The sequence below is a fragment of the Pseudophryne corroboree genome, chromosome 6, assembly GCF_028390025.1.
Source record: "Pseudophryne corroboree isolate aPseCor3 chromosome 6, aPseCor3.hap2, whole genome shotgun sequence".
Taxonomy (NCBI): domain Eukaryota; kingdom Metazoa; phylum Chordata; class Amphibia; order Anura; family Myobatrachidae; genus Pseudophryne; species Pseudophryne corroboree.
Window position 1 is genome coordinate 289,407,051 of NC_086449.1, and position 27,571 is coordinate 289,434,621.

At 45.1% G+C, this 27,571-nt stretch overlaps 1 protein-coding gene across 1 annotated transcript in view; it reads left to right on the forward strand.

The window, feature by feature from the left end:
* UNC13C (unc-13 homolog C) overlaps window positions 1-27,571 on the forward strand; it is a 1,008,422-nt gene that overhangs the window by 762,069 nt on the left and 218,782 nt on the right. The gene's annotated exons all lie outside the window — the stretch shown is intronic.

Here is a 27,571-nt window from a genome sequence, read left to right on the forward strand (position 1 = left end):
CATTACTGGATTAAAAGTTAATCAGGAGACACTCCGTAGCAAAGCACCGGTATTACAAAACTAATTGCTAATGATCTGTAAAGAAAATGAATTGTATTTTATGTCGCTTGCCGTATTCACAAGTCAAGTATTTCCTGCTTTTTTGTATATAACATTCTTGTATCTGTGTTGTTGGTTTTGTGCTTTGTCTGTAATGTGTCATGTCTTTGTCCAATGCCTTTAACTTGCAATCGACTGAGCAGGAAAAAGAAGGAGCAATAGCTTTTTACAAGGTTTGTGAAGGCGAGCATGCATTGATATACAGTATAAGCCATATGCTACAGGCTGTAATTCTGTGTCAGCCTGATAGGTTATCGTGACTGCGCCAGCCTAAGAACGGGACGCAAAATGTGGCTTCTACTGAAAATATGGTTAGAATAATGCATTCCATCTATTATTCCTATTAAGTAGTCCAAAGTTAAAAACAAAAATTCCAAAAGTAGGATACTTGTAATAGTTATGATAGATTTTACATTTCTGGGGTACTGAAGTTGTGACTGCACTATAATGTAGTGTAATGTCATTTCATCACTATGATATATGGTGGAGTGAATTTTATACAGTTACTGTCAATTTCCACCCTTTAATAGCCACCGTCCCACTTATCAGCCCCAGACACTTATATATATTTTCTATAGAGCCATCTTGGCTGCGGGACCGCTGATGTATCTTGTGTTGATCCTTGTAATACAGGTTGAGTCTCCCTTATCCAAAATGCTTGGGACCAGAGGTATTTTGGATATGGGATTTTTCCGTATTTTGGAATAATTGCATACTATAATGAGATATCATGGTGATGGGACCTAAATCTAAGCACAGAATGCATTTATGTTACATATACACCTCATACACACAGCCTGAAGGTCATTTTAGCCAATATTTTATATAACTTTGTGCAGTAAACAAAGTGTGTCTACATTCACACAATTCATTTATGTTTCATATACACCTTATACACACAGCCTGAAGGTCATTTAATACAATATTTTTAATAACTTTGTGTATTAAACAAAGTTTGTGTACATTGAGTCATCAGAAAACAAAGGTTTCACTATCTCACTCTCACTCAAAAAAGTCCGTATTTCGGAATATTCCGTATTTCGGAGTATTTGGATATGGGATACTCAACCTGTATATGATTGGATTGAATCAAGCAAAATGAATTAGGTTCCAAAGCTGGAGAATGCGTTCCAGTGAGTACGAGTCACGCAAAATGACTTAGGCGGAGCCATGTCACTATATCTTTGTGTGTGCTGGCCGTGCATGCAGAGGAGTTGTTTCCTATCTTACTGGTTCAGGAGTGACTAAGTGGTGCCCAGGCTTATCATGTGCGGTATGTATTGTTAATGACACATTGCGGCTGAGCACGCCTTAGTCAATAAAAGCATTTGTGAATGGTATGCTGACAAGTTTACTGGAACTCCTTTCCAGGCTGATATCAGTACATCAGTGTGAGCTGAAGTAATGCTTATTTGCAGTTATATGACATAAAACAGCCTAATGATATGTTGCTTATCTTGGCATATTTCCCCAACAGTTGAATTTCAGCTCAGCTACTGATTTTTCGATAACTAGCTAATATCAGATACTGGATGTACTCCCTGAGCTCATTTGATCAGTTTGCATGATATAAGGAAACGGGGAATACTGTATCTGCTTCCTGCTTGGTTTGCACTCCTCCAAGACTGTGCGATCAGCCACTCTCCTGACAGAGCGCTGCGTGATGTGTTTTTGTTCTGACAGCAAAGTGGCTAATAACATTTATTTAGCATTTGCAGACAGGTTTAGAAAATGTGTTGGGTACTATAGGCACTGATTATTCAGTATAGACCAGCAATGGTCTATGGCAGGCCTGGCCAACCTGTGGCTCTCCTGCTGTTGTAAAACTACAAGTCCCAGCATGCCCTGCTACAGTTTTGCTGTTAAGGAATGCTAAAACTGTAGAAGGGAATGCTGGGGACATGTAGTTTGTCAACAGCTGGAGAGCCACAGGTTGGCCAGGCCTGGTCTATGGCAAGTGCGGGGAGTGTTTAATACATGTTGGAAATGCTGATTTGTGGACTCCTGAACTTCTGGAATAACAGTTGTGAAGCCACGGCCACCAGCTCTTCATTAAAGCTTTTCTCTCTGAGTTTTAATACAGAAACACTCCTTTGCAAAGCCCTGTTTGTGCAGCAAATCCTGAATTTTCTAAAACTGCCTGCTTTTCCTTTCCTATATATTAATAAACAGCTATTTATTAATATATGCGCAAAAAGCACCATACGCGGTGCCTTTTTGTCACATTGTGTTTAACTTTTGAAACTTCCCGGCTAGCATGAAAACTTAAGTTTATGACACATGAAATATGAGCACTTTCTCACCACGTCGTGAAGTCAGACCGGTGAAGATGGACTTGACAGGAATCATATTACTTCTTATACTGTGAATGGATATCACCATTTGCCTGCTTTTTGTAAAATTGCTCAATTGAGTCTGTATGAGAACCTGGCATATAGAAAGCATCTCCTCTCATCGCTGGGAGAGAGGTCAGTCGCTGTCATGGCGTGTTCTGATTCTGTCTTGGATGGAATATTATTGCGGGGAGCTCTCCTGGTCTATCTATTCAGACTTGTGATATCTAGATGTGAATGCCACAGAGCAACAAATTGTGTTCTTACAGTGTGTGAGGATCCATTTTTTTCAACTGCAAATAGAGGTTGTACACAGAACTTCAAGTAAAATCGTGGCACTCCTGCTGTACATGAGCTTTATTTCCTATGCTGCCATCCTTTGAAAAATCTACTTTACTCGCTGGTGAGATCAATGTTTGTCAACCCTGATGAAGAACACTGTTTAGAGAAGCACGATATGGAGCAAAGGTTCCTTCATTTAAAGATAGCTTGTGTTGTAATCAAATATTTTATGATCAATAAGGTTTACAAATTGCATGCATATAGAGGGTCATTCCGAGTTGATCACTAGCTGCCGATGTTCGCTGCGTAGTGATCATTTTAAAAATGGCAAAACTACGCATGTGTATGGGACGCAATGCGCACGTGTGGCATACGGGTACAAAGAGCATTGTTTTTCACTGCTTCTAGCGACGGCTCCATTCGCACAGCTGATCGCAAGGAGATTGACAGGAAGAAGGAGTTTATTGGTGTCAACTGACCGTTTTCTGGGAGTGTTTTTACATTAGAGATGAGCGGGTCTGGTTCTCTGGGAACCGAACCCACCCGAATTTCTGGGATCCGTAGCAATCCGAGCCATAGCTCATTTTCATATACCCAACAGAGAATAGTGTCCAGACAGTGATAATAGTAAATGTGAAAGTGACATTATATTTTCATTTTAAAATTTTGTTTTTAAATGATTACGTAATAACACTGTTGAACACCTACTACCCTGTAAGCAACTGGAAACTGGTGTCACATAAATGAATTTGGTACATTACAATATTCAAATTTATCATTGCATTTCAATTAGAGATGAGCGCCGGAAATTTTTCGGGTTTTGTGTTTTGGTTTTGGGTTCGGTTCCGCGGCCGTGTTTTGGGTTCGACCGCGTTTTGGCAAAACCTCACCGAATTTTTTTTGTCGGATTCGGGTGTGTTTTGGATTCGGGTGTTTTTTTCAAAAAACCCTAAAAAACAGCTTAAATCATAGAATTTGGGGGTCATTTTGATCCCAAAGTATTATTAACCTCAAAAACCATAATTTACACTCATTTTCAGTCTATTCTGAATACCTCACACCTCACAATATTATTTTTAGTCCTAAAATGTGCACCGAGGTCGCTGTGTGAGTAAGATAAGCGACCCTAGTGGCCGACACAAACACCGGGCCCATCTAGGAGTGGCACTGCAGTGTCACGCAGGATGGCCCTTCCAAAAAACCCTCCCCAAACAGCACATGACGCAAAGAAAAAAAGAGGCGCAATGAGGTAGCTGACTGTGTGAGTAAGATAAGCGACCCTAGTGGCCGACACAAACACCGGGCCCATCTAGGAGTGGCACTGCAGTGTCACGCAGGATGGCCCTTCCAAAAAACCCTCCCCAAACAGCACATGACGCAAATAAAAAAAGAGGCGCAATGAGGTAGCTGACTGTGTGAGTAAGATAAGCGACCCTAGTGGCCGACACAAACACCGGGCCCATCTAGGAGTGGCACTGCAGTGTCACGCAGGATGGCCCTTCCAAAAAACCCTCCCCAAACAGCACATGACGCAAAGAAAAAAAGAGGCGCAATGAGGTAGCTGACTGTGTGAGTAAGATAAGCGACCCTAGTGGCCGACACAAACACCGGGCCCATCTAGGAGTGGCACTGCAGTGTCACGCAGGATGGCCCTTCCAAGAAACCCTCCCCAAACAGCACATGACGCAAAGAAAAAAAGAGACGCAATGAGGTAGCTGACTGTGTGAGTAAGATAAGCGACCCTAGTGGCCGACACAAACACCGGGCCCATCTAGGAGTGGCACTGCAGTGTCACGCAGGATGGCCCTTCCAAAAAACCCTCCCCAAACAGCACATGACGCAAAGAAAAAAAGAGGCGCAATGAGGTAGCTGACTGTGTGAGTAAGATAAGCGACCCTAGTGGCCGACACAAACACCGGGCCCATCTAGGAGTGGCACTGCAGTGTCACGCAGGATGGCCCTTCCAAAAAACCCTCCCCAAACAGCACATGACGCAAAGAAAAAAAGAGGCGCAATGAGGTAGCTGACTGTGTGAGTAAGATAAGCGACCCTAGTGGCCGACACAAACACCGGGCCCATCTAGGAGTGGCACTGCAGTGTCACGCAGGATGTCCCTTCCAAAAAACCCTCCCCAAACAGCACATGACGCAAAGAAAAAAAGAGGCGCAATGAGGTAGCTGTGTGAGTAAGATAAGCGACCCTAGTGGCCGACACAAACACCGGGCCCATCTAGGAGTGGCACTGCAGTGTCACGCAGGATGTCCCTTCCAAAAAACCCTCCCCAAACAGCACATGACGCAAAGAAAAATTAAAGAAAAAAGAGGTGCAAGATGGAATTGTCCTTGGGCCCTCCCACCCACCCTTATGTTGTATAAACAGGACATGCACACTTTAACCAACCCATCATTTCAGTGACAGGGTCTGCCACACGACTGTGACTGAAATGATGGGTTGGTTTGGACCACCACCAAAAAAGAAGCAATTAATCTCTCCTTGCACAAACTGGCTCTACAGAGGCAAGATGTCCACCTCATCATCATCCTCCGATATATCACCGTGTACATCCCCCTCCTCACAGATTATCAATTCGTCCCCACTGGAATCCACCATCTCAGCTCCCTGTGTACTTTGTGGAGGCAATTGCTGCTGGTCAATGTCTCCACGGAGGAATTGATTATAATTCATTTTAATGAACATCATCTTCTCCACATTTTCTGGATGTAACCTCGTACGCCGATTGCTGACAAGGTGAGCGGCGGCACTAAACACTCTTTCGGAGTACACACTTGTGGGAGGGCAACTTAGGTAGAATAATGCCAGTTTGTGCAAGGGCCTCCAAATTGCCTCTTTTTCCTGCCAGTATAAGTACGGACTGTGTGACGTGCCTACTTGGATGCGGTCACTCATATAATCCTCCACCATTATTTCAATGGTGAGAGAATCATATGCAGTGACAGTAGACGACATGTCCGTAATCGTTGTCAGGTCCTTCAGTCCGGACCAGATGTCAGCATCAGCAGTCGCTCCAGACTGCCCTGCATCACCGCCAGCGGGTGGGCTCGGAATTCTGAGCCTTTTCCTTGCACCCCCAGTTGCGGGAGAATGTGAAGGAGGAGATGTTGACAGGTCGCGTTCCGCTTGACTTGACAATTTTCTCACCAGCAGGTCTTTCAACCCCAGCAGACTTGTATCTGCCGGAAAGAGAGATCCAAGGTAGGCTTTAAATCTAGGATCGAGCACGGTGGCCAAAATGTAGTGCTCTGATTTCAACAGATTGACCACCCGTGAATCCTTGTTAAGCGAATTAAGGGCTCCATCCACAAGTCCCACATGCCTAGCGGAATCGCTCCGTGTTAGCTCCTCCTTCAATGTCTCCAGCTTCTTCTGCAAAAGCCTGATGAGGGGAATGACCTGACTCAGGCTGGCAGTGTCTGAACTGACTTCACGTGTGGCAAGTTCAAAGGGCATCAGAACCTTGCACAACGTTGAAATCATTCTCCACTGCGCTTGAGACTGGTGCATTCCACCTCCTATATCGTGCTCAATTGTATAGGCTTGAATGGCCTTTTGCTGCTCCTCCAACCTCTGAAGCATATAGAGGGTTGAATTCCACCTCGTTACCACTTCTTGCTTCAGATGATGGCAGGGCAGGTTCAGTAGTTTTTGGTGGTGCTCCAGTCTTCTGTACGTGGTGCCTGTACGCCGAAAGTGTCCCGCAATTCTTCTGGCCACCGACAGCATCTCTTGCACGCCCCTGTCGTTTTTTAAAAAATTCTGCACCACCAAATTCAAGGTATGTGCAAAACATGGGACGTGCTGGAATTTGCCCATATTTAATGCACACACAATATTGCTGGCGTTGTCCGATGCCACAAATCCACAGGAGAGTCCAATTGGGGTAAGCCATTCCGCGATGATCTTCCTCAGTTGCCGTAAGAGGTTTTCAGCTGTGTGCGTATTCTGGAAAGCGGTGATACAAAGCGTAGCCTGCCTAGGAAAGAGTTGGCGTTTGCGAGATGCTGCTACTGGTGCCGCCGCTGCTGTTCTTGCGGCGGGAGTCCATACATCTACCCAGTGGGCTGTCACAGTCATATAGTCCTGACCCTGCCCTGCTCCACTTGTCCACATGTCCGTGGTTAAGTGGACATTGGGTACAACTGCATTTTTTAGGACACTGGTGAGTCTTTTTCTGACGTCCGTGTACATTCTCGGTATCGCCTGCCTAGAGAAGTGGAACCTAGATGGTATTTGGTAACGGGGGCACACTGCCTCAATAAATTGTCTAGTTCCCTGTGAACTAACGGCGGATACCGGACGCACGTCTAACACCAACATAGTTGTCAAGGCCTCAGTTATCCGCTTTGCAGCAGGATGACTGCTGTGATATTTCATCTTCCTCGCAAAGGACTGTTGAACAGTCAATTGCTTACTGGAAGTAGTACAAGTGGGCTTACGACTTCCCCTCTGGGATGACCATCGACTCCCAGCAGCAACAACAGCAGCGCCAGCAGCAGTAGGCGTTACACGCAAGGATGCATCGGAGGAATCCCAGGCAGGAGAGGACTCGTCAGAATTGCCAGTGACATGGCCTGCAGGACTATTGGCATTCATGGGGAAGGAGGAAATTGACACTGAGGGAGTTGGTGGGGTGGTTTGCGTGAGCTTGGTTACAAGAGGAAGGGATTTACTGGTCAGTGGACTGCTTCCGCTGTCGCCCAAAGTTTTTGAACTTGTCACTGACTTATTATGAATGCACTGCAGGTGACGTATAAGGGAGGATGTTCCGAGGTGGTTAACGTCCTTACCCCTACTTATTACAGCTTGACAAAGGCAACACACGGCTTGACACCTGTTGTCCGCTTTTCTGTTGAAATACCTCCACACTGAAGAGCTGATTTTTTTGGTATTTTCACCAGGCATGTCAACGGCCATATTCCTCCCACGGACAACAGGTGTCTCCCCGGGTGCCTGACTTAAACAAACCACCTCACCATCAGAATCCTCCTGGTCAATTTCCTCCCCAGCGCCAGCAACACCCATATCCTCCTCATCCTGGTGTACTTCAACATCTTCATCTTCAATCTGACTATCAGGAACTGGACTGCGGGTGCTCCTTCCAGCACTTGCAGGGGGCGTGCAAATGGTGGAAGGCGCATGCTCTTCACGTCCAGTGTTGGGAAGGTCAGGCATCGCAACCGACACAATTGGACTCTCCTTGTGGATTTGGGATTTCGAAGAACGCACAGTTCTTTGCGGTGCTTTTGCCAGCTTGAGTCTTTTCAGTTTTCTAGCGAGAGGCTGAGTGCTTCCATCCTCATGTGAAGCTGAACCACTAGCCATGAACATAGGCCAGGGCCTCAGCCGTTCCTTGCCACTCCGTGTGGTAAATGGCATATTGGCAAGTTTACGCTTCTCCTCCGACAATTTTATTTTAGGTTTTGGAGTCCTTTTTTTACTGATATTTGGTGTTTTGGATTTGACATGCTCTGTACTATGACATTGGGCATCGGCCTTGGCAGACGACGTTGCTGGCATTTCATCGTCTCGGCCATGACTAGTGGCAGCAGCTTCAGCACGAGGTGGAAGTGGATCTTGATCTTTCCCTAATTTTGGAACCTCAACATTTTTGTTCTCCATATTTTAATAGGCACAACTAAAAGGCACCTCAGGTAAACAATGGAGATGGATGGATACTAGTATACAATTATGGATGGACTGCCGAGTGCCGACACAGAGGTAGCTACAGCCGTGGACTACCGTACTGTGTCTGCTGCTAATATAGACTGGTTGATAATGAGATGTAGTATGTATAAAGAAGAAAGAAAAAAAAAACACGGGTAGGTGGTATACAATTATGGACAGACTGCCGAGTGCCGACACAGAGGTAGCTACAGCCGTGGACTACCGTACTGTACTGTGTCTGCTGCTAATATAGACTGGATGATAATGAGATGTAGTATGTATAAAGAAGAAAGAAAAAAAAACCACGGGTAGGTGGTATACAATTATGGATGGACTGCCGAGTGCCGACACAGAGGTAGCTACAGCCGTGGACTACCGTACTGTACTGTGTCTGCTGCTAATATAGACTGGATGATAATGAGATGTAGTATGTATAAAGAAGAAAGAAAAAAAAACCACGGGTAGGTGGTATACAATTATGGATGGACTGCCGAGTGCCGACACAGAGGTAGCTACAGCCGTGGACTACCGTACTGTACTGTGTCTGCTGCTAATATAGACTGGATGATAATGAGATGTAGTATGTATAAAGAAGAAAGAAAAAAAAACCACGGGTAGGTGGTATACAATTATGGACGGACTGCCGAGTGCCGACACAGAGGTAGCTACAGCCGTGGACTACCGTACTGTACTGTGTCTGCTGCTAATATAGACTGGATGATAATGAGATGTAGTATGTATAAAGAAGAAAGAAAAAAAAACCACGGGTAGGTGGTATACAATTATGGACGGACTGCCGAGTGCCGACACAGAGGTAGCTACAGCCGTGGACTACCGTACTGTGTCTGCTGCTAATATAGACTGGTTGATAATGAGATGTAGTATGTATAAAGAAGAAAGAAAAAAAAAACCACGGGTAGGTGGTATACAATTATGGACGGACTGCCGAGTGCCGACACAGAGGTAGCTACAGCCGTGGACTACCGTACTGTACTGTGTCTGCTGCTAATATAGACTGGATGATAATGAGATGTAGTATGTATAAAGAAGAAAGAAAAAAAAAACACGGGTAGGTGGTATACAATTATGGATGGACTGCCGAGTGCCAACACAGAGGTAGCTACAGCCATGGACTACCGTACTGTGTCTGCTGCTAATATAGACTGGTTGATAATGAGATGTAGTATGTATAAAGAAGAAAAAAAAAAAAAACCACGGGTAGGTGGTATACAATTATGGACGGACTGCCGAGTGCCGACACAGAGGTAGCTACAGCCGTGGACTACCGTACTGTACTGTGTCTGCTGCTAATATAGACTGGATGATAATGAGATGTAGTATGTATAAAGAAGAAAGAAAAAAAAAACCACGGGTAGGTGGTATACAATTATGGATGGACTGCCGAGTGCCGACACAGAGGTAGCTACAGCCGTGAACTACCGTACTGTGTCTGCTGCGACTGGATGATAAATAATGATATAAAAAATATATATATATCACTACTGCAGCCGGACAGGTATATATTATATAATGACGGACCTGCTGGACACTGTCTGTCAGCAGAATGAGTTTTTTATTTTATAGAATAAAAAAACACCACACAAGTCACACGACGTGTGTTTAACTTTTACAGGCAGACATTCACAATACAATATAGTATACTATATACTGGTGGTCAGGTCACTGGTCAGTCACACTGGCAGTGGCACTCCTGCAGAAAAAAAGTGTGCACTGTTTAATTTTTTAATATGTACTCCTGGCTCCTGCTATAACCTAACTGCTCCCCAGTCTCCCCCACAATTAAGCTGTGTGAGCACAGTCAGATATTATACATAGATGATGCAGCAGCACACTGGGCTGAGCACAGATATGGTATGTGACTGAGTCACTGTGTATCGTTTTTTCAGGCAGAGAACGGATTATATTAAATAATATAAAACTGCACTGGTGGTCACTGGTCAGTCACTAGTATAACTAACTAATACTATCAGCAAAATTCTGCACTCTCTGTCTGAGTACTCCTCCTAAGCTCCAGTAAATGAAGTGTCACTGTCTCACTCTGTCACTAGTATAACTAACTAATACTATCAGCAAAATTCTGCACTCTCTGTCTGAGTACTCCTCCTAAGCTCCAGTAAATGAAGTGTCACTGTCTCACTCTCACTCTCCTATCTATTTCTTCTCTAAACGGAGAGGACGCCAGCCACGTCCTCTCACTATCAATCTCAATGCACGTGTAAAATGGCGGCGACGCGCGGCTCCTTATATAGAATCCGAGTCTCGCGATAGAATCCGAGCCTCGCAAGAATCCGACAGCGTCATGATGACGTTCGGGCGCGCTCGGGTTAACCGAGCAAGGCGGGAAGATCCGAGTCGCTCGGATCCGTGTAAAAAAAGCTGAAGTTCGGGTGGGTTCGGATTCCGAGGAACCGAACCCGCTCATCTCTAATTTCAATACGCATTTTTAATTCATCTAACAAAATCTTGAGTTCAAAAATACTGTTCTGTTTTGCGTTGTCCTTTTGTTCTTGTCTACAGGTGATCTAGTTTTGGATTAGACGGAGTAGCAACATATCTTTTTTTTTGACTGAACTATATTTTACATTTCTAAGCTTTAGTGCAAGCATAAATTGCTTTGTGCGTCCATTTATGACTATATACACTTCACATTATTGGCCTACTTTAGCATGTAACTACAGAAAAAATAAAAACTTTACTGCGGAAAAGGTGGCACATGACTGCTGGTTAACTAGAAATATTTGTACCAATGAACCAGTTCCAAGTTCTATCAAGCAGCCTATGTTCGGCAACACTCAAATTTGTTATCAGCTCACTAAATTAAAATAAATTATACAATTTATTTTTAAGTTAAAGCTTAAATAGCTACATTATACAGTTTTGTAACTGTATATTTATGGTTACACAGTAAATATTCCAGAGTTTGACTTCACTATTCACATGGAGAAGATTATATACACTGTAACCCTTTCAGTTTGAACAAGCTTATACGTGTTTACTTTAAACTTCTGCTCAAACTTAGGGCCTAATTCAGATCTGATCGCTGGGCTGCGTTTTTTACTGACCTGCGATCAGATAGTCGCCGCCTACAGGGGGGGTGTATTTTTCGCTGTGCAAGTGTGCGATCGTATGTGTAGCAGAACTGCACAAACTGATTTTGTGCAGTGTCTATACAGCCCAGGACTTACTCAGCCTCTGCGATCACATCAGTCTGTTCAGGACCGAATTTGATGTTGGACACGCTCCCTTCAAATGCTTTGACACCCTTGCGTTTTTCCAGACACTCCCTAAAATGGTCAGTTGCCACCCAAAAACGCCCTCTTCCTTTCAATCTCCTTGCGAACGCCCGTGCAAACAGGTCCTTCGCTGAGCGGCAATCCCCTTTGCAGCTGTCCATCGCGCCTGCGCATTGCGGTGCATACGCATGCACAGTTTGGATCTGAGCACCCACTGAGCAATCAGCACAGCAGTAATCAGATCTTAATGACCCCTTTAGTTGTATTTGTTTCAGTCTAAAGGTGCATACACACAGTGAGATCCTTGCTATTCCCGATTTTGACTATACGATTTCCCTTGAACTCCCCCAGAGCTTAGAAGCACTGATTTTGACTATCTGTACTTTCAATGATGACTATAGGCCTAATTCAGATCTGATCGCTGGGGTGTGTTTTTCTCTGCCCTACGATCAGATAGTCGCCACCTTCAGGGGGAGTGTATTTTCGCTGTACAAACTGATTTTGTGCAGTCTCTGCGCAGCCCAGGACTTACTCAGCCGCTGCGATCACATCAGCCTGTTCAGGACCGGATTTGACGTCAGACACCCTCCCTTCAAACGCTTGGACACGCCTGCGTTTTTCCTGACACTCCCTGAAAACGGTCAGTTGCCACCCACAAACGCACTCTTCCTGTCAATCTCCTTGCGAATGCACGTGCCAATGGATCCTTCGCACAAACCCGTTGCTGACCGGCGATCCCCTTTGCAGCCGTCCGTCGCAGAAACGCACAGCAGCGATCAGATCTGAATGACTCCGTGCGTACGATTTTGACAAAGTGCCAATTTTGACTATACTTTGTACTAGATAGTACACTAGATAGTCAGGATTGACTTACCTGCACAGTCTCTCTATGCTTGCAGTACTGACCCAGCGGGACTGTGCATCGGTATCGAATCAGTATTGCAAGCGGCATGACACCTTCTGATTTGCACTAACTTTCCTTCGAAAGGATTTATCTCACCATGTGTACACACCTTAAGGTTCAAGACCTTACTGTCAATTTTTAAACTTTAGACCCAGGTGAAGAACCACTTTGAAACACTTCCAAGCTCTTCTAATCACAACTAAATCATTTGCTAGCCCTGACCACTACTCTCCATTTTAAATTCTGCTCTGTATGATATCAACAAAACAGAAATGTTTACTTAAAAATGTTTAGTGCATATTTAAAAACATATAAATTGTGTCAGAGTATCGTGGCTATTTCAGAAGAAAGCCCCCTTCTTAATGATCGCAGCTGCAATCCCCATAGCTTTATACAGGGACTATAAAAGTGCCCTTAGTGAAGCCAAGTTTACAGTAGCTTTCTGATTGTAGCTTACAATGGGGTTAGCTCTGTATTTTTTTTTTTTTCGTAGTCAGAAGTATCCGTCTCTGGTACCGTTTGCACATGCCTGACACAAATGAGTTGGCACTTTAAAGCTTTTGCTGGCACGGGCCCTGCCTATAGTAAATAGCCTCAAAAAATGCTGCAATATGCTACAACATGGAAAGCTTATTAATGTAAATAGTCCCCGAAAGATAGTTTCTCACTTTTGTCTGTAATGCTTGTTATACATACAGTGAGTACAGTAAAAAATGCATGTCTATTATGTAAATGCTGCACAGGAGCAAGCATAGTGCAGAATGTGGTATTATCCTCACCCCTACATAGGCTGTCATTAACACAATAAGATAAGACAACCGGCCAACTAGAATTTGCCCCTTTCACTTAGTAGTACATTTTGGGCCTGGTTTGTAAGCAAATCCGATGATTTCCATACAAACCCGATGGCGTGCGCAGGAACCATTCTGGGCATGTGCAGAATGGGTCCTGCATGATCGCCCTCAGTCCCCCCTTAACAGCAGCATGTGGGAGGTTGAACAGGAGCAGCAACCAGGACCATTGTACAATATGGGGCCTTACTGTCTCCGTATTGTAGGTGAGATGAGCCATGGGTCTGGGTCATCAAACACAGACTTCCTGGACCTGGCAGAGAAGTTCCCACAGCCAATATGAGAAAGCTTTGGCATAGGCTGAAGGCTATGACCATCGTCACAATGGTGATCCGATGCTGCATCTTCGGACGCAGCACTCTGATCACATATGCTGGCAGGAGGTGTCTATTTTCTGCAACCTCCTCCTGCTCCATTAGCATGTTACAGTAGTTGTACTGTGTTGCACAGCCGCTTCCCTGCATCTTTGCAATACTGAACATGTCGGAATCAGTCCACATGTCAGTAGACTAAACAGACATCTCCCCCTGCATGTTACTACAAACATGATACTTTACCAGCCTGATTAAAGTTGTACGCTGACACTGTTAAAATGTTTGAAATAGTACCAGAACTTCTCAGAGATCAACCCCTAAACCAGAGGTTCTCAAGCTCAGTCCCCAAGGCACCCCAATGGTCCAGGTTTTAAGTATATCTATCAGTAGCGGATCTTGCCACAGGCAAGCAGGACTTTTGCCTGGGGCGCCGCCTTCCGGAGGGCGCCGCACCATGGCAAGATCCGCTACTGCCCGTGCCCAGCTGCCCTCCGCTACTGCCCCCAGCTGCCCACTGTGTCCCGCTGCCCGCTGCGAAGGGAACTAGATGCATCGCGCACCGCACAGCGTTTCAGCGGCGCTACTCTGAACAGGGGGCTAGATGCATCGCGCACCGCACAGCGTTTCAGCGGCGCTACTCTGAACAGGGGGCGTAACTGACCACGCCCCCTGCACGAAGCCATGCCCCCTATTTCCCACCAGGGGCGCAAACAGCACTGGAACCGGCCCTGATATCTATGCTTGGCCACATTAGTATCGCAGTCAATTTGACCATCCGTGCTGAGCCTTGGATTTACTTAAAACCTGGACCGTTGGGGTGCCTTGAGATCCGCATATGAGATCCTCTCCTCTACACCATGTGAATCATGTTGAATACAGCATTTTAGTACTAGTGTAAAAAGAAATTTAACAAACTATTATATTCTGTTTTTAACAATGATCTAGAAAAGTTATTCTTGTCATGTTTGTGTTAAAATGCTTTTCTCATGGTATTTTTGTAGTTTGTATAAAAGACCACAGATTTTCTGTGCTGCCTTCTTCCATGAGAAACACAGAAACAATATTATGCACTGTAAGCATATTTGAAGATTCTGCATAGACATCACTACATATGTACTAATTCTTGGAGAGTGATAAAGTGGAGAGAGGTATAGTAACAATCAATCAGATACTAACAGCCGAGTTGATTGCGATTGAAAAATTACTGATAAGGCCAGTACTGACGGGAGAATGAGATGTGTGCTGAGCGATCTTAACACAGACCGCACAGCGCGATGTGTGCTGGGGGAGGGGGCGGGCACTCACTTCACATAGCGCTGATTGAGCCTGCATGCAGGCTCAGTCTAGCACCGGCAATAGCGATGTGCAGGACCGCGCATCGCTATCGCTGGGGGGCATATACACGACAGATCCGTGCTTAAAATCTAAGTAATCTAGGCAGATTGCTTAGATTTTAAACACGGATCTCTCCGTGTGTACCCCCCTTTAGGAGCTGATTGATTGATTGCTATTTAATCTCACTCCACTTTATCACTCTTCCACTTTATCACGGAGCGATCGCTGCTTAAAATCTAAGCAATCTGACTAGATTGCTTAGATTTTAAGCAGCGATCGCTCCGTGTGTACCCCTCACAGCGATAGCTATGCGCAGCCCCGCACATCGCTATCGCTGCTGCTAGATTGGCCTGCATGCAGGCCAATCTAGCAGGTCGCTCACTTCACCCGCTGGGTGAAATGAGCGCCTCCCCCCCCCACCGCTGTGCTGAGCGGTGGGAGAGATGTGTGCTGAGCGGTTCACATCTCTCCCCACATCTGCCGGTGAGTACTGGCCTTAAGTACATCTGTCCCAGAGTGAGATAACATAAAGTAAAAAAACATTTGAGCACAGAAGGTTCTGGCCATCTGTAATATTATAAAGCTAGCAATGTGATTTATGGGACGCTAATAGAACTACTTTTTCTTCTTTCTTGCTACTTGAAATGTAATTTAAAAGTGTTTTTTTTCCCATGTAAAGATTTAGTCAATATTTTTGAAGCACAGAAAGGAACAGATGTTAGATTTTAACGAATACCCCAATAGGTCATTTCCATTTTGGTGGTATAGATTTCTCTGGACGTTTCCAAGAAGGCTTTTCGATTTTGCTATACTTTTTCAGCATCGGTACATAAACATCAATAAATACAAATATTAATTCCCTCCTGGCAGCAGATGTAGGGCAGCAGGAACAAATTAATTCACTGTAATCATTTATTTAGCCAGATGCAGAAGTATAAACCTTTTACAGTATTCTGACAGAACTAAATGAAATTACTCCGATAAAAACACCCAATATCATAACCAAAAGTGAAATACAGATACGCACACTGACTTCCAAAGCCAAAGGAAAAATTGCTTGCTATGAATACATTTTACCCTTGGGCAAAGGAACCCAGAAGTATCAATAAAAGCCCATTACTCTCAGCTGAGTAAATGCCGGAGCAGAGGCATTGTCATTCCTGCACTGGAGGGATGAGGCGATAAACCATTTCTTCCTGTAATAGTCCAGTGATTAAACCATGGAAGCTTGTTTCAGAAGCTCTGCATCCTTGATCATTTCGACAGGTATATAACAATGAATCTTGGCAACAGGTAATATATGTGAAACGCGCTGTATATGGTATGCTGCTGCTATGCAGTCACGTTTACGTTGACCAAGGTGAGAATGTAGTGTGTATGTGTACATGTCACGCTCATCAGAACTGTGTTGTTGGATAGAAAGGGAAATATGTAAATTATTGACGTTACATTAGGATGCATTTACTGTTGGCCCTACAATCCTGCTAAAGTTGTTTGAACATACATAAGCAGCATTGAGACTGAAATTTTCCCTCTTCATCTATTTGGACCTTTATTCTTTATCTGCTCTAAATGACAGTGTTTACTGTTGGTCTCCACATGAGCCGTTATGAATGCCATGATATTGTAAGTGAATGATGGAGCTTCTAGGCTATGCATAAGAGCAGTGTTCTGTGTACAAATGATGCCCACACAGGGGCCTTTTAAGAGAAGAGGGGGCCCGTGTGTAGACCCCTTCTTCTCCAGCAGTGCAATAGACTCTGGCTTTGTGCCCACGCTATGTTTCTGGAGACTTCTCTACTGCGTATGCGCATATCTCAGGTAAATGGCCGCCACACCATTTTCCCAGTGATTTTTATCTGCAGTGCCAGCTACCACAGGACTCCAGAGAGGAAAGTGTAATTGTATGGGTGCAGGGTGTGCAGCGTGGGCCCCACTGGACCCAGGGGCCCGTGTGCATTCAATTATAGATACGCCAATGTGCCCATGGTCAGAAGGCATAGCAGCTATCATAATAAAATGGTTGGATGTGCTTATGCTACCCTCGCCAATATGATTGAAAATTAAGTGAATAGTAGCATTCTAGGTAAGCAGTTGTTAAAATGGATCTCTGATACATTATTAAAAGCCTTAGTAGCACTTGGCCTATGTCTATAAGTCTCCTGCAAACAAGGTTTATCCACAGCAGCCATACACTGAAGCTAATTATTGCTGTTAGTTACTGTAATTTACAGTGTGTTTGGAAGTAAAGCTTAGCAGAAAATGTATAAAGAAATATAAAAAATGATAAAAGAAACATAAACATTATGTATAAGCAAATAGAAAGCAAATATGCCCACTAAGGGGAAAATAATGCTGACAATTATTGCTTTTGTCATTGTAATATTTCCTGTGTATAGCTGGCATACTGTATGAAACCATTCACTTCACGTTTCGAAGATACAGGAAACATAGTTAATGTAAGGTGAGAAAGACATCCAGCCAACTTTACTGCTTCAGTGGTTTTAAAGAACTTCGATGAGACCCAGTGAAACAGTGAGATCCTGGCAATGCAATGTTACATCTAAAAATATTGGAAGAAATTATATTTATTTAATTTCTTAGTAGTTTTGTATTTTTCAGAACATGCCGAGCTTTCTGTTTTTAATATTTTGTTGTAAAATAATTGTTTGCATTAAAAAGAGAAGTAACTTATTGATATATGTTTACCTTATTTCTGTCTGTCACCTCTTTCACTGGGAAAGGTGCACAGAGATCATTGTATGCAAATACCAAGTAGCAGAGTTTTCCAAACACTGGGATGCCAGCAGTCAGAATACCGACAGCGGTATACCGACGTTCAGGAACCCAACACCTACTAGGTAAGGGAATCACTTACAAGGCAAGACCAAGCCTTGTAAGTGATTGCCCCTTTAGAAAAACGCCCCAGTTCGGCCCGCATCCCGCACGACTGCCAAACTCGGGCGTCATTACATCCGGCCCAAACAGTCCAAGTTTTAAATATATCCATGCTAAAGTACAGGTGACTTAATTAGTGCATCAGTCAGTTTGATTTTAACATCTGTGCACAAGCAGAATTATCCTTAAAACCTGGACTGTTAGTTAGTATGCTTTCACAACCAAGTTTGGGAAATCCTGAGCAAGGGTGTTATAGTTCTCACTTCCAGAATTTGATACACAAAATGGTAGTTGCTCAAATCAATTTACTGGCTCATCACAGGTGCAGATAAGGGATGGGTAAATCTAGACAAGAAAAAAAAATTCCCCCAGCACACTGCAACAGTCCGGCAAACGACATGTACAGCCTACGTAATAATAGAAATACAGATATCACCGTTACATACATTTGCAATGCTATGGAAACCACCAGCCACGGCAAGGCTTCTCTGCTCTGGTGGTCCTACCCAGAGCCGGCCCTAACCAATATGATGCCCTAGGCAAGATTTTTTCTGGTGCCCCCTAGCACCACCGCTAGTTCCGCCTCTGACCCTGCACCCCTTTCCCAGCACCCTCACCCCCCACCCATAGCAGTCCTTTTTTTTTCCCTACCCCCTGTAATTTAAATAAGAACAGTGTGCACATTCAGCGCACAGCCCAAAAAGGTATGTGTTTTTGCTGGCAAGGTGCATGGCCACGCAATAGTACCCCCAATTCAAATTATGCCTCACAGTAGTGCAACTTTATTCACAATTTATCATGCGATAGTGTCCCTTATTCACATTACATCACACAGTAGTACCACTTTACCTTATATACGTTACTCCTCACAGTAGTGCCCCTCATTCACATAACATCATACTGAATTGCTCCTTATTCACATTACACCACACCATATTGCTCTTTATTCTCATTACATCACACCATATTGCTCCTTATTCACATTACACAACACCATATTGCTCTTTATTCACATTAGACCACACAATAGTGCCCTTTCTAAACGTTACACCACACAGTAGAGCACCTTATACACATAATGCCACACATTGGTAATGCATTTATACACATAATACCACACAGTAATGCCCCTTACTCATATGACACACATTATTAATGTCCTTATAAACATAATGCGCCTTACACATTATGCCAACCCTTATTAATGCCCTTATTCACATAATTTCCCTAACACATATGCCGCACATTATTAGTGCCCTTATACACATAATGACACACAGTGCCCCTTACACATATGTTACACATTATTAATGTCCTTATACACATAATGACACATATAGTTCCTGGCGTGAGTCAACTGGCAGCTCTGCTAACGTTGGGTGCCTTTTTTTTTTTTTTTTTTTGCATTGCTATGTGGCTAGGATGCACAAGCAGCTTCTGCTGATTAAAATGATATGCGGCATGCCTATATACTGTGTGCGACTGTGGCTGTATCTTCATACGAAATGCTACACACAGAATATAGGCATGCCGCATATTATTTTAATCAGCAGAAGCTGCTTGTGCCCCTAGGCATACCAGATGCCCTAGGCAATTGCATAGTTTGCCTATGCATAGGGCCGGCTCTGGTCCTACCCTACAAGATAATAACATCTCTTTTGGGTCATATGTCTGTGTATTTTTAAATTAAGAGCTTTCTCACCTGGAGGCACCCCAAAAACCTCCAGTATGGTACAACAAGTATCAGCATACCCCACAGAATTTCTAAATGCAACATGATTAAGCGCTTCTTCCCAGTCTCATTATGCCCCCTCTCTCTCCATGCCTCTCTCACTATTCCCCCCTCTGTCTCTCTCCATACCTCCTTCTCTCTCTCTCTCCTCTGTGCCCCCACTCTCTGTCTACCCCAATGCCTCTTACTCTTTCTCTCCCCATGCTCCTCTCTCAGTATGCCCCCTGCTCTCTCTCTCTCCAAATGCACTACCTCTCTCTCTCTCTCTCCATGCCACTCTCTATCTCTCTCCCCATGTTCCCTCTCCTGTAACAAACCTAGTCAGCCTGTCCTAGTCAGCAACTGCACATTCATTCACAGATGGACTGGTTCTGAAGTTCTTTGGTACTACTGATGTTCCTGATGCTGTGTCTTTTGTACGTACAGTAAGCAATGCCATTATTCACATTACACCACACAGTAGTGACCATTATTCACATTACATTACACAGTACTATTTGTAATTCACATTACAAATGGTGCTTGTATTGTCCATTATTCATGTTACAGCACACAGTAGCGTCCATTATTCATATTACACCTGATCACACAGTAGTGTCTGTTATTCACTTTACACCGCACAGTAGTGTTCCCATTACACCATACAGTAGTCCCGTAAACACATTACATCACACATTAGTGTTTGTTATTCACATTATACCACACAGTAATGACCATTATTCACATTGCACCTGACCACACAGTAGTTTCCGTTATTCCCATTACCAGGGCCGGCTCCAGGCCTTCTAGCGCCCCGAGCGAGGGAATTTCAAAGTGCCCCCTCCCTGGATTAGACAGCAAACTCGCCTGACCTGAACCCCATAGAGAATCTATGGGGCATTGCCAAGAGAAAGATGAGACATGAGACCGAACAATGCAGAAGAGCTGAAGGCTGCTATTGAAGCATCCTGGTCTTCCATAACACCTCAGCAGTGCCACAGGCTGATAGAATCCATGCCATGCCGCATTGAGGCAGTAATTCATGCAAAAGGGGCCCAAACCAAGTACTGAGTACATATGCATGATTATACTTTTCAGAGGGCCGACATTTCTGTATTTAAAATCCTTTTTATTGATTTTATGTAATAATCTAATTTTCTGAGATTTTGGATTTGGGGTTTTCTTAAACTGTAAGCCACAATCCTCAAGTAAAGACTTGAAATATCTCACTTTGCATGTAATGAGTTTATATAATATATTAGTTTCACCTTTTAACTTGGATTACTGAAATAAATTAACTTTTGCACAATATTTTAATTTTCTGAGTTTAACCTGTAATATCTCCAGTATAGTGTCAGATACACATATGCTCACAGTAGTGAAGTGCCTGATACACATATGCCCTCAGTAGGGCCAAATACACATACATCCCAGTAGTGACAGATACACGTTATATGCCCCCGTAGTGCCAGATACACATACACCCCCAGTAGTGCCAGATACACATTATATGCCTGCAACAATGCCAGATACACATATGCCCTCAGTAGTGCAGTGCCAGATACACATATGCTGCCAGCAGTGCCAGATACACATATGCCCTCAGTAGTGACAGATACACATATGCCCCCAGCAGTGCCAGATACAGATATGCCCCCAGCAGTGCAGTGCCAGATACACATTATATGCCCCCAGCAGTGCAGTGCCAGATACACATTATATGCCCCCACAGTGCCAGATACACATATGCCCACACTGTGCCAGAAATACATTTGCCCCCACAGTGCCAGATACACATTTTATGCTTCAGCAGTGCAGTGCCAGATACACATAATATGCCCCCAACAGTGCAGTGCCAGATACAAATATTATGTCCCCGCAGTGCCAGATACACATAATATGCCCCCACAGTGTCAGATACACATAATATGCCCCCAGCAGTGCCAGATACAAATAATATGCCACAACAGTGTCAGATATACTTAATATGCAACCACAGTGCCATATACACGTGCTTCCCACCACAGTGTCGGATACACGTGCTTCCCACCACAGTGTCAGATACACGTGCGCCCCGTTGTCAGATAAGGGGGGGGTACTCACGGAGCGATATTCTAAGCAATCTGACTAGATTGCTTAGAATATCAGCATGATTGCTCCGTGTGTAGCCCCCTCAGCGATAGCGATGCGTGGCCCCGCACATCGCTATCGCTGCTGCTAGATTGGCCTGCATGCAGGCCAATCTAGCGTGTCGCTCACTTCACCCGCTGGGTGAAATGAGCGGCCCCCCCGTCTCCCCCCGCACGCTCAGCACAGATCGCGCTGTGCTGAGCGGCAGGAGAGATGTGTGCTGAGCGGTTCGCTCAGCACACATCTCTCCTGCATCGGCCCGTGGGTACTGGGCTATACATCTGCCTTCCACAGTGTCAGATACACGTGCCCATCACAGTGCCAGATACACGTGCCCGCCACAGTGCCAGATCCACATGCCCCCCCACAGTGCCAGATACACATGCCCACCAACAGTGTCAGATACACATGCCCCCCACAGTGCCAGATCCACATGCCCCCCCACAGTGTCAGATACACATTCCCCCACAGTGCCAGATACACGTGTCAGCCACAGTGCTAGATCCACATGCTCCCCGTAGAGCTGCTCACCGCCGCCAGCCTTCCTGCTGCTCCCGCGCTGCCTCCGCCGCTGCTCTGTGTGTAAGGGGAGGAGAGCGCAGCGTGTGCCTCTCCCGCCCCTCACTCCCGTCTCCGGCGGCCCCCTGCCTGAAGCCGCAGGTCCGTCAACCAGACAAAGTGCGCAGTCCGGCAGCATGAGCTCTGCTTGGCTGACGGACTGCCCTTAGGAGTCGGTGCCCTGCGCGGCTGCTCCTAAGGAACGTGCCTGGAGCCGGCCCTGTCCATTACATGCACAGTAGTGTCTGTTATTTACTTTACATTTCACAGTAGTATTTGTAATTTACATTATGCTCACTGCATAGTAGTGTGCATTATTCATGTTACATTGCATTGTAGTGTCCGTTATTCATGTTACATCGCATTGTAGTGTCCGTTATTCATGTTACATCGCATTGTAGTGTCCGTTATTCAAGTTAAACCATACAGTAGTGTTGCTTATACAAAGTACACCACAGTAGAGCTCATCCTCCTCATTCCTCCTCCTCCTCATTACTACTCCTCTCTATTTCTCCTCTTACTCATTCCTCATCATCCCCCCAGCTGCTGTGAATATTCATAATTAATTCTACTCCTCCTTGCTCCTCCTCCTCATTACAACTCCAACTTTTCATTCCTCATCATCAATCCTCCTCATTCATACAAATCATTCCTCCTCATCATCATTTCTTCCCCCCCAGCTGCTGTGAATCATCATCATCGTTCCTCCTCCTCATTGCTCCTTCTCCTCCTCAGTCTCCTCATTCCTCCTTCCACAACCCCCCTCCTTCTCCCTCCCCCCCCCCTCCTTCTGGGAGCTGCTGTACTGCTTACAGTACCATCTCTGTTGTGCCAGGCCATGGTGCGGCTTCACTGTTTACTATTCCCGTTGGCAGCCGCTGTAGTCTGGAGAGACAACATGACGTCTCTCAGGAGATATTGTGAGAGACAGGGGAGTTGGGTGGGGGCAGAGCACATGGGCAGTCAGCAGCAGTGCTGCCTGTTGTACTGTATCTAGTGATACATACATTACAGCGGGCAGTGGCAGCGCTGCAGGGGCGGATTCGATCGTGGGTGTCAGGTCACAGTGGATGTGGGGGTGAGGCCTGTTCTCTGCCCACTGGGCATACACTCTGTGTGCTGAGCACACATGGCTCCACCCTAGTTAAAGTCCTGCCGAGTGCGGACAACACTCCCTTAGTGACACCATTCCTTCCTAATGAAATTAGGATGGTCATTACCAAAGCTTGTTTTGAATATGCTATTCAGTCTTAGTTTTGTTCTCCAAGTTTCTATAGACATAATACTGCAGCTCATTGGTATAGAGATCTAGATGTATGATAATCCTCTCTCCCAGTCTCCTACATCTCATGCTCTCTCCTCTCCTCTGTCTGCCTCCCTTCCACTCCTCTTCTGTTTCCCCATTGCAATTCACTTCTGCCCCTTCACACCATTTATACCCCACAACTCAACCCTGCTCTCTGCCTGTCTCCTCACCTCTCCTCCACCAGTATCATACTGCACTCCCTCCCTGCCTCACTCCTGCAGTCTCCCTTCCTAGCCAAGGCCCCAGCACCATCAATGCACCCTCTTTATCCCTTCCTTCCACATTAGTCTTACCTCAACGCTATAGCAATCCTGATAATCTCATTCACATCTCTCCCACAAACTCCTACCCCCTATCCTGTGCACTCTGGAATGCCAGATCTGTTTGTAACAAACTGGCCCCCACTCACAACCTTTTCATTTCCAACTCCCTGCACCTCCTGGCCATTACTGAAACCTGGATTACTCCCTATGACACCACTTCTCTTGCTTCTCTCTCTGCTGGGGGCCTCACATTCTCACACACACCCCGACCTGGGGGTCGTCATGGGGGTGGTGTTGGGATCCTTTTACCCTCAAGCTACACATACCAACTTGTACCTCCAGAACCATCTCTTACATTCTCTACATTTGAGGTCCATGCAATACGCCTCTACCAACCTACTAATCTTTGAGTTGCTGTAATTTACCGTCCACCTGGCATTTCCTCCAAATTCCTTGACAACTTTGCTTCCTGGCTACCTCACTTTCTCTCTTCTGACATTCCCTCCATTATCCTAGGTGATTTCAACATCTCTATCGATAACCCCACAAAACCACCTGCCTCTAAACTCCTTAACCTCACCTCTTCACTCGGTCCCTCCCAGTGGACCACCTCACCCTCCCATGTGAACGGGAGCTCACTGGATCTGGTTTTCACTCACCGCTGTGATATTTCTGATTTCTCCAATTCCCCTTTTCCCCTCTCTGACCACCACTTGCTCTCATTCAACTTATCTATCTCTGCTCCCCCATCTCTCCCTCCTAAGGCTACCATCACTAAGCGTAACATTGAGGCCATTGACTCCTCATCCCTATCCTCCCTGTTTGACTCGCTTCTCTCTCCTCTTCTCTCTCCTCTTCTCTCTCTCACATGCCCTGAACAAGCCACATCCCTATACAATGCATCTCTTACTTCAGCCTTTGACTCTGGCACACCAAATGCACCAGATATCTACAAAAATGCTCACGTACTGCCGAGCGACAATGGAGGAAATCACGCTCTAAAGCAGACTTCCTCCATTTCAAATTCATGCTCCCATCCTTCAGTGCTGCCCTTTCCCTCGCTAAACAATCATACTTCAAAATCCTCATCTCTACCCAGTTTTCCAACCCCCGGCGCCTCTTTGCCACTGTTAACTCCCTCCTCTGCCCACCACCACCTCCTCCCCCTTCCTCATTGTCTGCTCTTGACTTTGCCACTTATTTCACATCCAAGATTGACTCCATACGTCAGGACATCACATCCCACCAGACCAGCAACCAGCCACCACCCATCCTTTGCCACCCCTCCCCTTCCCTCTTACCAACTCTGACATCTTTCTCCCATGTATCTGGCGAGGAAGACATGGCCCTCATACATTCCCCCCCCCACAACATCCCCACTCGACCCTATCCCCTCCCACCTCCTCCGCTTCCTCTCTCCTTCTGCCTGTTCCCATCTCATCCCCTCTGCCTTCAAGCATGCTCTTGTCTCCCCTATTCTTAAAAAAACCTACCCTTGATCCTAACACTCTCTCCAACTATCGACCCATCTCTCTCCTCCCCTTTGCCTCCAAACTTCTTGAGCGTATTGTCTATAATCGCCTCACTGCCTTTCTTTCCTCTCACTCACTGCTTGACCCATTCCAGTCTGGTTTCCGCTCTCTCCACTCCACTGAAACTGCCCTCACAAAAGTCTGCAATGACCTCCATGCAGCCAAATCTAGGGGTCACTACTCTCTGCTTATTCTTCTTGACCTCTCTGCTGCTTTTGACACTGTGGACCACCCTCTCCTTCTGCAAATTCTTCACTCTCTTGGTCTACGCGCTACTGCCCTCTCCTGGCTGTCCTACCTCTCTGATCGTTCCTTCTCTGTCTCCTCTCATGATGCTACCTCGCCCCCACTTCCACTAACTGTTGGTGTCCCCCAAGGTTCTGTTCTTGGTCCTCTCCTTTTCTCTCTCTATACGTCCTCTTTAGGTGAACTCATTAGTTCTTTTAACTTCCAGTATCACCTCTATGCTGATGACACTCAAATCTACCTCTCCTTCCCTGATATCTCCACAGCTCTCCTCACTCGTACCTCTAACTGTCTTTCTGCTATCTCTTCCTGGATGTCCCAGTGCTTTCTTAAACTCAACATGTCTAAGACTGAGCTGATCATCTTCCCACCCTCCCGCACAACCTCACCTCCCACAATCTCACTATCCATTGATGGCACGACTATCTCCTCTAGCCCCCAAGTACGTTGACTTCAAACCACACATTCAGCACCTCTCGCAAACCTGTCATTTTCATCTCAAAAACATTTCCAGGATCAGACCTTTTCTCACCCAGGATGCCACTAAGATCATTATTCACTCACTGATTATTTCCAGACTGAACTACTGTAATCTCCTCCTAACTGGCTTTCCTGACAATTACCTCTCTCCACTCCAATCTATCCTCAATGCCGCTGCCCGGCTTATCTTCCTCACCAAACGCACTACGTCCACCTCCCCTCTCCTACAAGCCCTTCACTGGCTACCCTTCCCTTTCAGAATCCAATTCAAACTTCTCACACTCACTTACAAAGCACTCACCCACTCCTCTCCCAGTTACATCTCTGACCTTATCTCCCTTTACTCTCCCACCCGTCCTCTTCGCTCTGCTAATGCACGCCGACTCTCCTGTCTTCTGATTACTTCCTCCCACTCCCTATCTCCAAGATTTTTCACGTGCTGCTCCCTTCCTCTGGAATTCTTTACCTCTCCTCCTCAGACTCTCCACCTCTCTACAAAACTTCAAACGGGCTCTTAAGACCCATTTCTTTACCAAACCCAGCCAAATCTCATCCTAACCCTCTGTTCCACGCTCTCTATGTACCCCATCTGTGTCACCCCTGCCTGTCTCCCCCTACCCTTAGAATGTAAGCTCTCACGAGTAGAGCCCTCTTCCCTCATGTGCTTATCCTTTTCTTACTTTAATAATTCTCAACTGCCCAAATCTCGCAGTTTTTGGCCACCTGGAACTTATCTCTGTCATTCACTGGTGTAGTTATGCTTAGTTACCCTGTACTTGTCCTATATTGTCTTCAACTTTAATCCCTGTTTTCCTGTTTTGATTATGTGCTTATGTACTCTGTAATTGGGCGCTGCGGAACCCTTGTGGCGCCATATAAATAAAGGATAATAATAATAATAAATAATATTTATACTGTATACACTTGTTATAATAACCTTCTATCATACTGTACTTCATCTTTCACATTATCCTTGCAACTAGAAACAACTGTCTGCAACCTGACAACTATATGGCATCACAGTACTTACAAGGCATTATAATTATTATATTGTTTATGTAGTACAACTGCAGAAAGAATATTTAGCAATTCAGATCCCTCTCTATCCCAGAGGAAATTGCAATGGAAATTCTCTAACATACCAAAAATTTTAAAATTATGCCATTTCCTGCAATGCTATCGGGGTAATGGGATGGTCTATGTTCTCACTCTAGACAACATTTGTGTAATCTATTTCCGTAATAGGGCTTCCATTCCAGGAAATCCAGTAACACAAAGCGTGTACAATGTCATTCTTTCAGCCATGCAACTGCCCACATAACCTTCAGTGCTTCCCTATTTAATTACATCCTCTCTGTACATTACAGAAAACCTCACATATCTTGTCTGTCTT